The sequence below is a fragment of the Triticum urartu genome, chromosome 4 (assembly GCF_003073215.2).
Source record: "Triticum urartu cultivar G1812 chromosome 4, Tu2.1, whole genome shotgun sequence".
Lineage (NCBI taxonomy): Eukaryota > Viridiplantae > Streptophyta > Magnoliopsida > Poales > Poaceae > Triticum > Triticum urartu.
Window position 1 is genome coordinate 312,858,492 of NC_053025.1, and position 13,830 is coordinate 312,872,321.

Below are 13,830 nucleotides of genomic sequence, written 5' to 3' on the forward strand. Positions count from 1 at the left end.
GAGTTGTAATCATTGAGTTGTAAACAAATAGAAGTGTGATGATCATCATTCATAGAGTATTGTCCCAATAAAAGAAAAATAAAAAAGAAAGGCCAAATAAAAAAAGAAGGTCCCCCCAAAAAAGGGGCAATACTATTATCCTTTTTTCCATACTTGTGCTTCAAAGTAGCACCATGATCTTCATGATAGAGAGTCTCCTATGCTATCACTTTCATATACTAGTGGGGATTTTTCATTATAGAACTTGGCTTGTATATTCCAACGATGGGCTTCCTCAAATGCACTAGGTCTTCGTGAGCAAGCAAGTTGGATGCACACCCACTTAGTTTCTTTTTGTTGAGCTTTCATATACTTATAGCTCTAGTGCATCTGTTGCATGGCAATCCCTACTCACGCACATTGATATCTATTGATGGGCATCTCCATAGCCCGTTGATACGCCTAGTTGATGTGAGACTATCTTCTCCTTTTTGTCTTCTCCCACAACCACCATTCTATTCCACCTATAGTGCTATGTCCATGGCTCACGCTCATGTATTGTGTGAAGATTGAAAAAGTTTGAGAACACCAAAAGTATGAAACAATTGCTTGGCTTGTCATCGGGGTTGTGCATGATTTGAATACTTTGTGTGGTGAAGATGGAGCATAGCCAGACTATATGATTTTGTAGGGATAACTTTCTTTGGCCATGTTATTTTGAAGAGACATAATTGCTTAGTTAGTATGCTTGAAGTATTATTATTTCTATGTCAATATTAAACTTTTGTCTTGAATCTTTCGGATCTGAATATTCATACCACACTTAGGAGAATTACATTGAAATTATGCCAAGTAGCATTCCACATCAAAAATTCTATTTTTATCATTTACCTACTCGAGGATGAGCAGGAATTAAGCTTGGGGATGCTTGATACGTCTCCAACGTATCTATAATTTTTTATTGTTCCATGCTATATTATATCCTGTTTTGGACATTATTGGGCTTTATTATACATTTTTATATTTTTTCTGGGACTAACCTATTAACCGGAGGCCCAGCCCAGAATTGCTGTTTTTTTGCCTATTTTAGGGTTTCGCAGAAAAAGAATATCAAACGGAATGAAACCGTCGGGAATGTGATTTTTGGAACAAACATGATCCAGAGGACTTGGACCCTACGTCAAGCAATCAACCAGGAAGGCACGAGGTAGGGGGCGCGCCTACCCCCCCCCCCCCCCCCCCCCCCCCCCACCAGGCACTTCCTCCACCCTCGTGGGGCCCACGTTGCTCCACCGACATACTCCTTCCTCCTATATATACCTACGTACCCCCAAACTACCATATATGGAGCCAAAACCCTAACTCCACCGCCGTAACTTTCTGTATCCACGAGATCCCATCTTGGGGCCTTTTCCGGAGCTCCGCCAGAGGGGGTATCGATCGCGAAGGGCTTCTACATCAACACCATAGCCTCTCCGATGAAGTGTGAGTAGTTTACTTCAGACCTATGGGTCCATAGTTATTAGCTAGATGGCTTCTTCTCTCTTTTTGGATCTCAATACAAAGTTCTCCCCCCTCTCTTGTGGAGATCTATTCGATGTAATCTTCTTTTGCGGTGGTTTGTTGAGACCGATGAATTGTGGGTTTATGATCAAGTTTATCTATGCACAATATTTGAATCTTCTCTGAATTCTTTTATGTATGATTGGTTACCTTTGCAAGTCTCTTCGAATTATCAGTTTGGTTTGGCCTACTAGATTGATCTTTCTTGCAATGGGGGAAGTGCTTAGCTTTGGGTTCAATCTTGCGGTGTCCTTTCCCAGTGACAATAGGGGCAGAAAGGCACATATTGTATTGTTGCCATCAAGGATAACAAGACGGGGTTTATATCATATTGCATGAGTTTATACCTCTACATCATGTCATCTTGATTAAAGCGTTACTCTGTTCTCTTGAACTTAATACTCTAGATGCATGCTAGATAGCGGTCGATGTGTGGAGTAATAGTAGTAGATGTAGGTAGGAGTCGGTCTACTTGTCTTGGACGTGATGCCTATATACATGATCATACCTAGATATTCTCATAACTATACTCAATTTGTCAATTGCTCAACAGTGATTTGTTCACCCACCGTAATACTTATGCTCTCGAGAGAACCCTCTAGTGAAACCTATGGCTCCGGGTCTATTTTCCATCATATTAATCTTCCAATACTTAGTTATTTCCTTTGCCATTTATTTTACTTGCATCTTTATTTCTCTTTATCATAAAAATACCAAAAATATTATCTTATCATATCTATCAGATCTCACTCTCGTAGGTGACCGTGAAGGGATTGACAACCCCTTTATCGCGTTGGTTGCGAGGAGTTTATTTGTTTGTGTAGGTGCGAGGGACTCATGTGTGGCCTCCTACTGGATTGATACCTTGGTTCTCAAAAACTGAGGGAAATACTTACGCTGCTCTACTGCATCACCCTTTCCTCTTCAAGGAAAAACCAACGCAGTGCTCAAGAGGTAGCACGCAGAGGGCTGGAATAGATCAACAGATCAACTTGTGTCTATGGGGTGCCCCCTGCCCCCGTATATAAAGGAGCAAGGGAGGAGGAGGCCGGCCCTAGGAGGGGCGCGCCAAGGGTGTAGGATTCCTACTCCTAATAGGAGTAGGTTTCCTCCTTTCCTAGTCCAACTAGGAGAAGGAGTGAAAGGAGGGAAGGGGAGAAGGAGGGAGAGGGGGGCCGCGCCCCAAACCCCTTGTCCAATTCATACTCGGCTTGGGAGAGGCGCGCACCACCTCCTGGCTGCTGCCTCTCCTTCCCACTAAAGCCCATTAAGGCCCAACACTTCTTCCCCGTATCCCGTAACTCCCCGGTACTCCGAAAAATACCCGAATCACTCGGAACCTTTTCGATGTCCGAATATAGTCGTCCAATATATCGATCTTTATATCTCGATCATTTCGAGACTCCTCGTCATGTCCCCGATCTCATCCGGGACTCCGAACTACCTTCGATACATCAAAACATATAAACTCGTAATACAAATCGTCACCGAACTTTAAGCGTGCGGACCGTACGGGTTCGAGAACTATGTAGACATGACCGAGACACATCTCCGGTCAATAACTAATAGCGGAACCTGGATGCTCATATTGGCTCCCACATATTATACGAAGATCTTTATCGGTCAAACCGCATAACAGCATATGTTGTTCCCTTTGTCATCGATATGTTACTTGTCCGAGATTCGATCGTCGGTATCTCAATACCTAGTTCAATCTCGTTGCCGGCAAGTCTCTTTAGTCGTTCTGTAATGCATCATCCCGCAACTAACTCATTAGTTACAATGCTTGCAAGGCTTATAGTGATGTGCATTACCGAGTGGGCCCAGAGATACCTCTTCGACAATCGGAGTGACAAATCCTAATCTCGAAATATGCCAACTCAACAAGTACCTTCGGAGACACCTGTAGAGCACCTTTATAATCACCCAGTTACGTTGTGACGTTTGGTAGCACACAAAGTGTTCCTCCGGTAAACGGGAGTTGCATAATCTCATAGTCATAGGAACATGTATAAGTCATGAAGAAAGCAATAGCAAACATACTAAACGATCAAGTGCTAAGCTAACGGAACGGGTCAAGTCAATCACATCATTCTCCTAATGATGTGATCCCGTTTATCAAATGACAACTCATGTCTACGGTTAGGAAACATAACCATCTTTGATCAACGAGCTAGTCAAGTAGAGGCATATACTAGTGACACTTTGTTTGTCTATGTATTCACACATGTATTATGTTTCCGGTTAATACAATTCTAGCATGAATAATAAACATTTATCATGAAATAAGGAAATAAATAATAACTTTATTATTGCCTCTAGGGCATATTTCCTTCAGGCATCCCAAAGCTTGGTTGCTTGGGAGTCCTTGAATATTACCTTGGGGTGCCTCGGGCATCCCCAAGCTTAGGCTCTTGCCACTCCTTATTCCTTCAGCCATCGTGATCTCTCCCAAAACTTGAAAACTTCAATCACACAAAACTTAACAAAAAGTTCGGTAAGATCCGTTAGTATAATAAAGCAAATCACTACTCTAAGTACTATTGCAAGCCAATTCATATTTTGTTTTTGCATTGTAGCTACTGTAATATAACTTTTCCATGGCTTAATGCACTAATATAAATCAATAGTTTCATAAAAACAAGCAAACTATGCGATGCTAACCACATCTTTTTCTCGTGCCACTCTGCCCAGTTCCTTTGGGTCCGCTTCCGGGAAACGGTTGGCGGACAGTGGTGTAATACCAACTTCCCGACCTGCTTGCCGAGCTTAACGCCTGCCCTGCTCGCTACTGCCATATTAGATGGCTGTGCGTTGGGGTTCTCGCCTGCACGCTTTGGAACATTCGGAATAAACTTGTTATTCAGAAGGTGCCCCTCCGTCGTGCGATTGACGCAATCTTCAAATTTTGTGGTTACCTGCAGCTTTGGCGACCGCTTAGCCGCCCCCAGGACCGGGACGTCATCACCGCCCTCCTCTCCGATCTCCCCTCGATGGTGCTCTGCGTGGCTCCCCCGCTGCCGCCTCCTCCACCTAAGCCTGACTAGACCGCCTGGCGGCTTTGTGGTTTGTGGCGTGTGTGTTTTGGTGTTAGGGCTTGTTGTGCTGTGCCCTCAGCATTGACCCTTTCTTGTACTATTTGTCCCTGTGGACCTCCGTGTGTGTGCGCTGTGCGTGTTTGTGTGTTGGACCTTGTTGGATGCTTGTTGTGCGGTTGGCTTTATAATATAAAGCAGGGCGAAAGCCTTTTTCGGTAAAACAGAATCTGTCTTAAACAGGACAGTCTGTAGTAATCTGAACATTCACCATACCTCTGTTACTCCAAAAATTCTTCCAAAATTAGGAAAAATAAACAATTTGTATTTAAAGACAGTGCAAAAATTTCAGAACTGTTTGATGTTCCAGTAAAAAATGTAAAATCGCGCAGTACAGCCAAAGTTTCTGTCCTGCACCGCACAAACCAACAAGAAATGTAAACATCCTAAAGGCAAACCTTGGCACATTATTTTTATAATACAATGGAATTGTACAAGGGGATAATTATTTTTGTTGAAAAGTTTCTGTAATTAAGATTCACAAAGTTTCCATGAGCATGAACAAAGTTCAAGGAGCTCCCCCACTTCAACAATGCTTGTTTTTCTCACTTTCACTTTCCTTTCTGAAAAGTTTTGGGTTCCCCTCTATATTTTTTTGTTTTTAAACTTTATAAAAGCACTCAACAAAAATAAATGACTCTCTAAAACTTCTGGGTTGTCTCCCTGGCAGTGCTTTCTGTAAAGCCATTAAGCTAGGCATAAGGTGCTCAAGTAATGAATCCACCCGGATCCCAAGGTATATCAAAGCCAATTTTAATTAACAATAATTTGTGATTTAGTAGTGAGCACAAAGCAACAAATATCATGTAATGACGAAGTCTAACTCTCTTCCTATGCATCGGCATGTCATAAAAGAACAATTAATGCACACATAGTAAAGGCCAATGCATAGTATAAATAGTTTCTTGCAATTTTATCATATTGGAAATATGGAGAGGCGGAGATGTAGTTCCTCTCTCATAATAATTGCAAGTAGGAGCAGCAAGCACATGCATATTATATCTATCAAAATCATCATGTGTAGTAGTGAAACGCAACCCATCAATATAATCCTTAATAAGGGCAAACTTCATCGATATAGTGTAGTCGGGAGAATTCAAATAGATAATAGAACTATCATGCGTGGGTGCAATAGCAACAATTTCATGTTTAACATAAGGAACTATAGCAAGTTCATCTCCATAAGCATAATTCATATTGGCATCTTGGCCACAAGCATAGCAAGCATCATTAAAAAGGGATATTTCAAAAGAATCAACAGGATCATAACAATCATCATAGCAATCATCCCTCGGTAAGCACGAAGGGAAATTAAACAATGTATGAGTTGAAGAGTTACTATCATTAGAAGGTGGGCACGGGTAGCTAATCCGCTCTTCCTCCTTTTGTTCTTCGCTCTCCTCGTCATCTTTTTCATCCAATGAGCCCACAGTTTCATCAATTCTTTCTTCCATAGACTCCTGCAAAATATTAGTCTCTTCTTGGACAGTGGAGGAGTCCTCAATATATGCTTCAACATAGGCATTAGAAACATAATTATCATAACAATATTTAAGTATGGCAAAATTTTCAGATTTGTAAAGAGTAGCATTATACGTTTCAATCAAAGAAGCAATTTCATAAGCACCCTTAAAAGCAACAAATTCTTCAATTTGTTGAACATCATAGTAATTATAAACACCCTTAGCATACGAAGATACGATTCCATTATCACTAAACTCACATTGGTAGGGAAGGTGTTTCTTAGGGTTTTTAGAACAACAAATAACATCATATATTTCACATAAATTCCAAGCATAGCACTGCAAACGATGAATTTGATCCAGTAAAAGTTTCCCTTTTTCAGATATGCGGTGTCACACATAACAAGCATGCTCATCTAAAGATTTTCCCTCAACCAAGCTAGTTGGGGTTTCAGCACGAGCACATAGGGATCGAAGATGATCCAAGTAAAAAGCTTCAGGAGTGTGATAGATTTTGAGTGGTTCTTCAACCATTGGTGTAGTAGGTACAAGTATTTTTTTTGGTATTTTGCGTTTCCTACCCATAACTAAAGATAGAGAACAACTTAGAACAACAAATAAAAATTACTTAGTGATAAAGCAAACAAGCACACACCAGAATATTCACCCCACGCTATAACTCCCCGGCAACGGCGCCAGAAAAAGGTCTTGATAACCCACAAGTATAGGGGATCAACTGTAGCCTCTTTCTATAAGTAAGAGTGTCGTACCCAATGATGAGCTAAAGGTAGAACAAATATTCCCTCAAGTTCTATCGACCACCGATACAACTCTACGCACGCTTGACGTTCGCTTTACCTAGAACAAGTATGAAACTAGAAGTACTTTGTAGGTGTTGTTGGATAGGTTTGCAAGATAATAAAGAGCACGTTAATAAAAAGTAGGGGCTGTTTAGATAAATACACAACTAAGTTAGGTTTAGTAGAGAGATTGTTTTCACACAAGAAAGTTATTTGTCCCTAGGCAATCGATAACTAGACCGGTAATCATTATTGCAATTTTATTTGAGGGAGAGGCATAAGCTAACATACTTTCTCTTCTTGGATCATATGCACTTATGATTGGAACTCTAGCAAGCATCCGCAACTACTAAATATCATTAAGGTAAAACCCAACCATAGAATTATAAGGCATCAAGTCCTCTTTATTCCCATACGCAAACAACCTACTTACTCGGGTCTGTGTTTCTATCACTCACGCCACCCACCATAAGCAAATCATGAACATATTGCAAACCCTACAGCGGGGATCCCTCACGCTTGCGCAACACGGAGAGCACCATAGGACATCACCAATAATAAAATATGCAACTCAAACCAATCACGATCATCAATTAACCCATAGGACAAAACGGATCTACTCAAACATCATAGGATAGCCATACATCACTGGGAAATAATATATAGCGTTGAGCACCATGTTTAGGTAGAGATTATAGCAGGTAAAAGAGGGGTTACACCGCTACATATAGGGAGGAAGAGTTGGTGATGACGGTGGTGAAGTTGTTGGTGTAGATTGTGGTGATGATGATGGCCCCAACGGCGTTCCGGTGCCACCGGGAGAGAGGGGGAGAGAGCCCCCCTTCTTCTTCTTCTTCTTCCTTGACCTTCTCCCTAGATGGGAGAAGGATTTCCCCTCTGGTCCATGGCCTCCATGGAATGGGAGGGGCGAGAGCCCCTCCGAGATTGGATCTGTCTCTCTCTGTTTCTGTGTTCCAGATTCTGCCCTTTCACCGTTTCTTATATCCCCGGAGATCCGTAACTCCGATTGGGCTGAATTTTGGACTCGATTTTTATCTGTATATTAGCTTTCTTGCGGCGAAAGAAGGGCACCAACCGCCTTACGGGGTGGCCACGAGGGCCCAGGGCGCGCCTGACCCCCTGGGGCACGCCCCCTGCCTCGTGGCCCCCTCGGGCATCGTCTCACGTTGATTCTTCTTCCCAAAAATCACATATATTCCAAAAGAATCCCCATCAACTTTTATCCCCTTTGGACTCTGTTTGATATGGATTTTCTGCAAACAAAAAACATGCAACAAACAGGAACTGGCAATGGGCACTGGATCAATATGTTAGTCCCCAAAAATAGTACAAAAAGTTGCCAAAAGTATATGAAAGTTGTATAATATTGGCATGGAACAATAAGAAATTATAGATACGACGGAGATGTATCAGACGTCCCTCGAACTCTTGATCCAGTAGAGGGTCGAGGGAGAGTTACATCAGCACGACGGTGTGATGACGGTGATGGTGATGTGATCCGTGCAGGGCTTCGCCTAAGCACTACGATGCTATGACCGGAGGAGTAAACTGTGGGGGGGCACCGCACACGGCTAAGAGAACAATTGATATGTCTTTGGGGTGCCCCCATCCCCGTATATAAAGGAGAGGGGGAGGAGGTGGCCGGCCAGGAAGAGGTGCGCCAAGGGGGGGAGTCCTACTAGGACTCTACTCCTAGTACTAGTAGGATTCGCCCCCTTCCTTCCAACGGAGAGGGGGAAAGAGGAAAGAGGGGAGAGGGAGAAGGAAAGGGGGGCCGCGCCCCCACCCCTTGTCCAATTTGGATTGGGTAGGGGGAGGCGCGCAGCACCTCTTGTGGCCTGCCTCCCTCTCTCCGCTATGGCCCATGAGGCCCATTAACTTTCCTGGGCGGTTCCTGTAACCCTCCGGTACTCCGAAAATGTTGGGGAACGCGGTATTTCAAAAAAATTCCTACGATCATGCAAGATCTATCTAGGAGATGCATAGCAACGAGGGGAGAGTGTGTCTACGTACCCTCATAGACCGAAAGCGAAAGCGTTGAGTAACGCGGTTGATGTAGTCGAACGTCTTTACGATCCAACCAATCAAGTACCGAACGCACGACACCTCCGTGATCTGCACACGTTCAGCTCGGTGACGTCCCTCAAACTCTAGATCTAGATGAGGCCGAGGGAGAGTTTCGTCAGCACGACGGCGTGTTGACATTGATGATGAAGTTACCAACATAGGGCTTCACCTAAGCACTACGACAATATGACTGAGGTGGAAATATGCGGAGGGGGGCACCGCACACGGCTAAGAAATCAACTTGTGTGTCTATGGGGTGCCCCCTCCCTGTATATAAAGGAGTGGAGGAGGGTGTTGGGGAACACAGTAATTTCAAAAATTCTCCTACGCACACGCAAGATCATGGTGATGGATAACAACGAGAGAGGAGAGTATCGTCCACGTACCCTCGTAGACCGTAAGCGGAAGCGTTATGAGAACGCGGTTGATGTAGTCGTACATCTTCATGATCCGACCGATCCAAGTACCAAACGTACGACACCTTCGAGTTCAGCACACGTTTAGCTCGATGACGTCCCACGAACTCCGATCCAGCAGAGCTTCATATGAGAGTTCCGTCAGCACGACGGCGTGATGACGGTGATGATGTTGCTACCGACGCAGGGCTTCGCCTAAGCACCGCTACGATATGATCGAGGTGGATTATGGTGGAGGGGGGCACTACACACGGCTTGAAACAATCAACTTGTGTGTCCTAGGGTGCTCCCTTGCCCCCGTATATAAAGGAGCAAGGGGGAGGCCGGCTGGCCCTTGCAGGGCGCGCCAAGAGGAGGAGTCCTCCTCCTAGTAGGAGTAGGACTCCCGTTTCCTACTCCTACTAGGAGGGGGAAAGGAAGGAGGAGAGGGAGAAGGAAAGGGGGGCGCCGTCCCCCTCTTCCCTAGTCCAATTCGGACCAGAGTGGGAGGGGCGCGCGGCCTGCCCTGTACTTCTCCCGGGGGGGTTCCGGTAACCCTCCGGCACTCCGGTTTTCTCCGAAATCACCCAGAACACTTCCGGTATCCGAATATAGTCGTCCAATATATCAATATTTATGTCTCAACCATTTCAAGACTCCTCGTCATGTCCGTGATCACATCAGGGACTCAAAACTACCTTTGGTACATCAAATCACATAAACTCATAATACGGATCTTCACTGAATGTTAAGCATGCGGACCCTACGGGTTCGAGAACTATGTAGACATGACCGAGACACTTCTCCGGTCAATAACCAATAGCGGAACCTGGATGCTCATATTGGCTCCTACATATTCTACGAAGATCTTTATCGGTGAAACCGCATAACAACATATGTTGTTTCCCTTTGTCATCGGTATGTTACTTGTTCGAGATTTGATCGTCGGTATCTCAATACCTAGCTAAATCTCGTTACCGGCAAGTCTCTTTACTCGTTCCGTAATGCATCATCCCGCAACTAACTCATTAGTTGCATTGCTTGCAAGGCTTATAGTGATGTGCATTACCGAGAGGGCCCAAAGATACCTCTCCGACAATCGGAGTGACAAATCCTAATCTCGATCTATGCCAACTCAACAAGTACCATCGGAGACACATGTAGAGCACCTTTATAATCACCCAGTTACGTTGTGATGTTTGGTAGCACACAAAGTGTTCCTCCGATAATCGGGAGTTGCATAATCTCATAGTCATAGGAACATGTATAAGTCATGAAGAAAGCAATACCAGTAAACTAAAACAATCAAGTGCTAAGGTAACGGAATTGGTCAAGTCAATCACATAATTCTCCTAGTGGTGTGATCCCATTTATCAAATGACAACTCATGTCTATGGTTAGGAAACATAACCATCTTTTACCAACGAGCTAGTTAAGTAGAGGCATACTAGTGACACACTCTTTGTCTATGTATTCACACATGTATTATGTTTCCGGTTAATACAATTCTAGCATGAATAATAATCATTTATCATGAAATAAGGAAATAAATAATAACTTTATTATTGCCTCTAGGGCATATTTCCTTCAGAGGGGGTCGGCCTGCCTCATAAGGCGCGCCCCAAGGGGGGAATCCTACTCCTGCTAGGAGTAGGTTACCCCCTTTCCTAGTCCAACTAGGAGGGGGAAGGAAAGGGAAGAGGGGAAGAAGGAAAGGGGGGCCGGCCCCCTCCTAAATTCAGATTGGGCTTGGGGGGCGTGCCCCTCCTCTTGGCCGCCTCCTCTCTCTTCCACTAAAGCCCATGAAGGCCCATTAACCCCCCGGGGGGTTCCCGTAACCCCCCGGTACTCCGAAAAATTCCCGAACCTATCCGAAACCTTTTCGGTGTCCAAACATAACCTTCCAATATATCAATCTTTATGTCTCGACCATTTCGAGACTCCTTGTCATGTCCGTGATCACATCCGGGACTCCGAACAACCTTCGGTACATCAAATCAAATAACTCACAATACATATCATCATCGAACGTTAAGCGTGTGGACCCTACGGGTTCGAGAACTATGTAGACATGACCGAGACTCATCTCCGATTAATAACCAATAGTGGAACCTGGATGCTCATATTGGCTCCTACATATTCTACGAAGATCTTTATCAGTCAAACCGCATAACAACATACGTTGTTTCCCTTTGTCATCGGTATGTTACTTGCCCGAGATTCGATCGTCGGTATCTCAATACCTAGCTCAATCTCGTTACCGGGAAGTCTCTTTACTCGTTCCGTAATGCATCATCCCGCAACTAACTCATTAGTTGCATTACTTGCAAGGCTTATAGTGATGTGCATTACCGAGAGGGCCTAGAGATACCTCTCCGATAATCGGAGTGACAAACCCTAATCTTGATCTATGCCAACTCAACAAACACCATCAGAGACACCTGTAGAGCATCTTCATCTAGACTCCTTCATTTGCTGCTTTCGAAGCAGCTATGTACTCCGCTTCGCACGTAGATCCCGCCACGACGCTTTGCTTAGAACTGCACCAACTTGCACCTCCACCATTCAATAAAAATACGTATCTGGTTTGTGACTTAGAGTCATCCGGATCAGTGTCAAAGCTTGCATCGACGTAACCGTTTACGACGAGCTCATTGTCACCTCCATAAACGAGACACATATGCTTAGTCCTTTTCAGGTATTATAGGATGTTCTTGACTGATGACCAACAAGTGTAGGGGATCTATCGTAGCCTTTTTGATAAGCAAGAGTGTCGAACCCAACGAGGAGCAGAAGGAAATGATAAGTAGTTTTCAGTAAGGTATTCTCTGCAAGCACTGAAATTATCGGTAACCGATAGTTTTGTGATAAGGTAATTTGTAACGAGTAGCAAGTAATAAAAGTAAATAAGGTGCAGCAAGATGGCCCAATCCTTTTTGTAGCAAAGGACAAGCCTGGACAAACTCTTATATGAAGGAAAGTGCTCCCGAGGACACATGGGAATTATCGTCAAGCTAGTTTTCATCACGTTCATATGATTCGCGTTCGGTACTTTGATAATCTGATATGTGGGTGGACCGGTGCTTGCGTGCTATCCTTGCTTCGACAAGCATCCCACTTATGATTAACCCCCATTGCAAGCATCTGCAACTACAACGGAAGTATTAAGGTAAACCTAACCATAGCATGAAACATATGGATCCAAATCAGCCCCTTACGAAGCAATGCATAAACTAGGGTTTAAGCTTCTGTCACTCTAGAAACCCATCATCTACTTATTACTTCCCAATGCCTCCCTCTAGGCCCAAACAATGGTGAAGTGTCATGTAGTCGACGTTCACATGACACCACTAGAGGGATGACAACATACATCTCATCAAAATATCGAACAAATACCAAATTCACATGACTACTTATAGCAAGACTTCTCCCATGTCCTCAGGAACAAACGTAACTACTCACAAAGCATATTCATGTTCATAATCAGAGGGGTATTAATATGCATAATGGATCTGAACATATGATCTTCCACCAAATAAACCAACTAGCATCAACTACAAGGAGTAATCAACACTACTAGCAACCCACGAGTACCAATCTAAGGTTTGGATACAAGAGATGAACTAGGGTTTGAGATGAGATGGTGTTGGTGAAGATGTTGATGGAGATTGACCCCCTTCCGATGAGAGGATCATTGGTGATGATTTCCCCCTCCCGGAGGGAAGTTTCCCCGATAGAACAACTCTGGCGGAGCCCTAGATTGGTTCCGCCAAGGTTCCGCCTCGCGGCGGCGGAGTTTCGTCCCGTGAGCTTGCTTATGATTTTTTCTCGGACAAAAGACCTCATATAGCAGAAGATGGGCATCAGAGGGCCACCAGGGGGCCCACGAGGCAGGGGGCGCACCCCCCACCCTCGTGGATGATGGGTGGCCCCCCTCTGGTACTTCTTTCGCCCAATATTTTTTATATACCCTGAAACATGCTCCCGTGAAGTTTCAGGACTTTTGGAGATGTGCAGAATAGGTCTCTAATATTTGCTCCTTTTCCAGCCCAGAATTCCAGTTGCCGGCATTCCCCCTCTTCATGTAAACCTTGTAAAATAAGAGAGAATAGGCATAAGTATTGTGACAAAATGTGTAATAACAGCCCACAATGCAATAAATATCGATATAAAAGCATGATGTAAAATGGACGTATCAACTGCCCCAAGCTTAGACCTCGCTTGTCCTCAAGCGAAAGCCGAAATCAAAAAATATGTCCACATGTTTGGAGATAGAGGTGTCGATAAAAATAAAATACGGACATGAGGGCATCATGATCATTCTTAGAACAACATATATATATATACATATATTGGCATATGATCTCTTATGCTAAAGTAACAATTCAATCACAATTTTAAGTATGAATCATAAACTTCATTGAGAACCAACAAACTCTAATCTCAG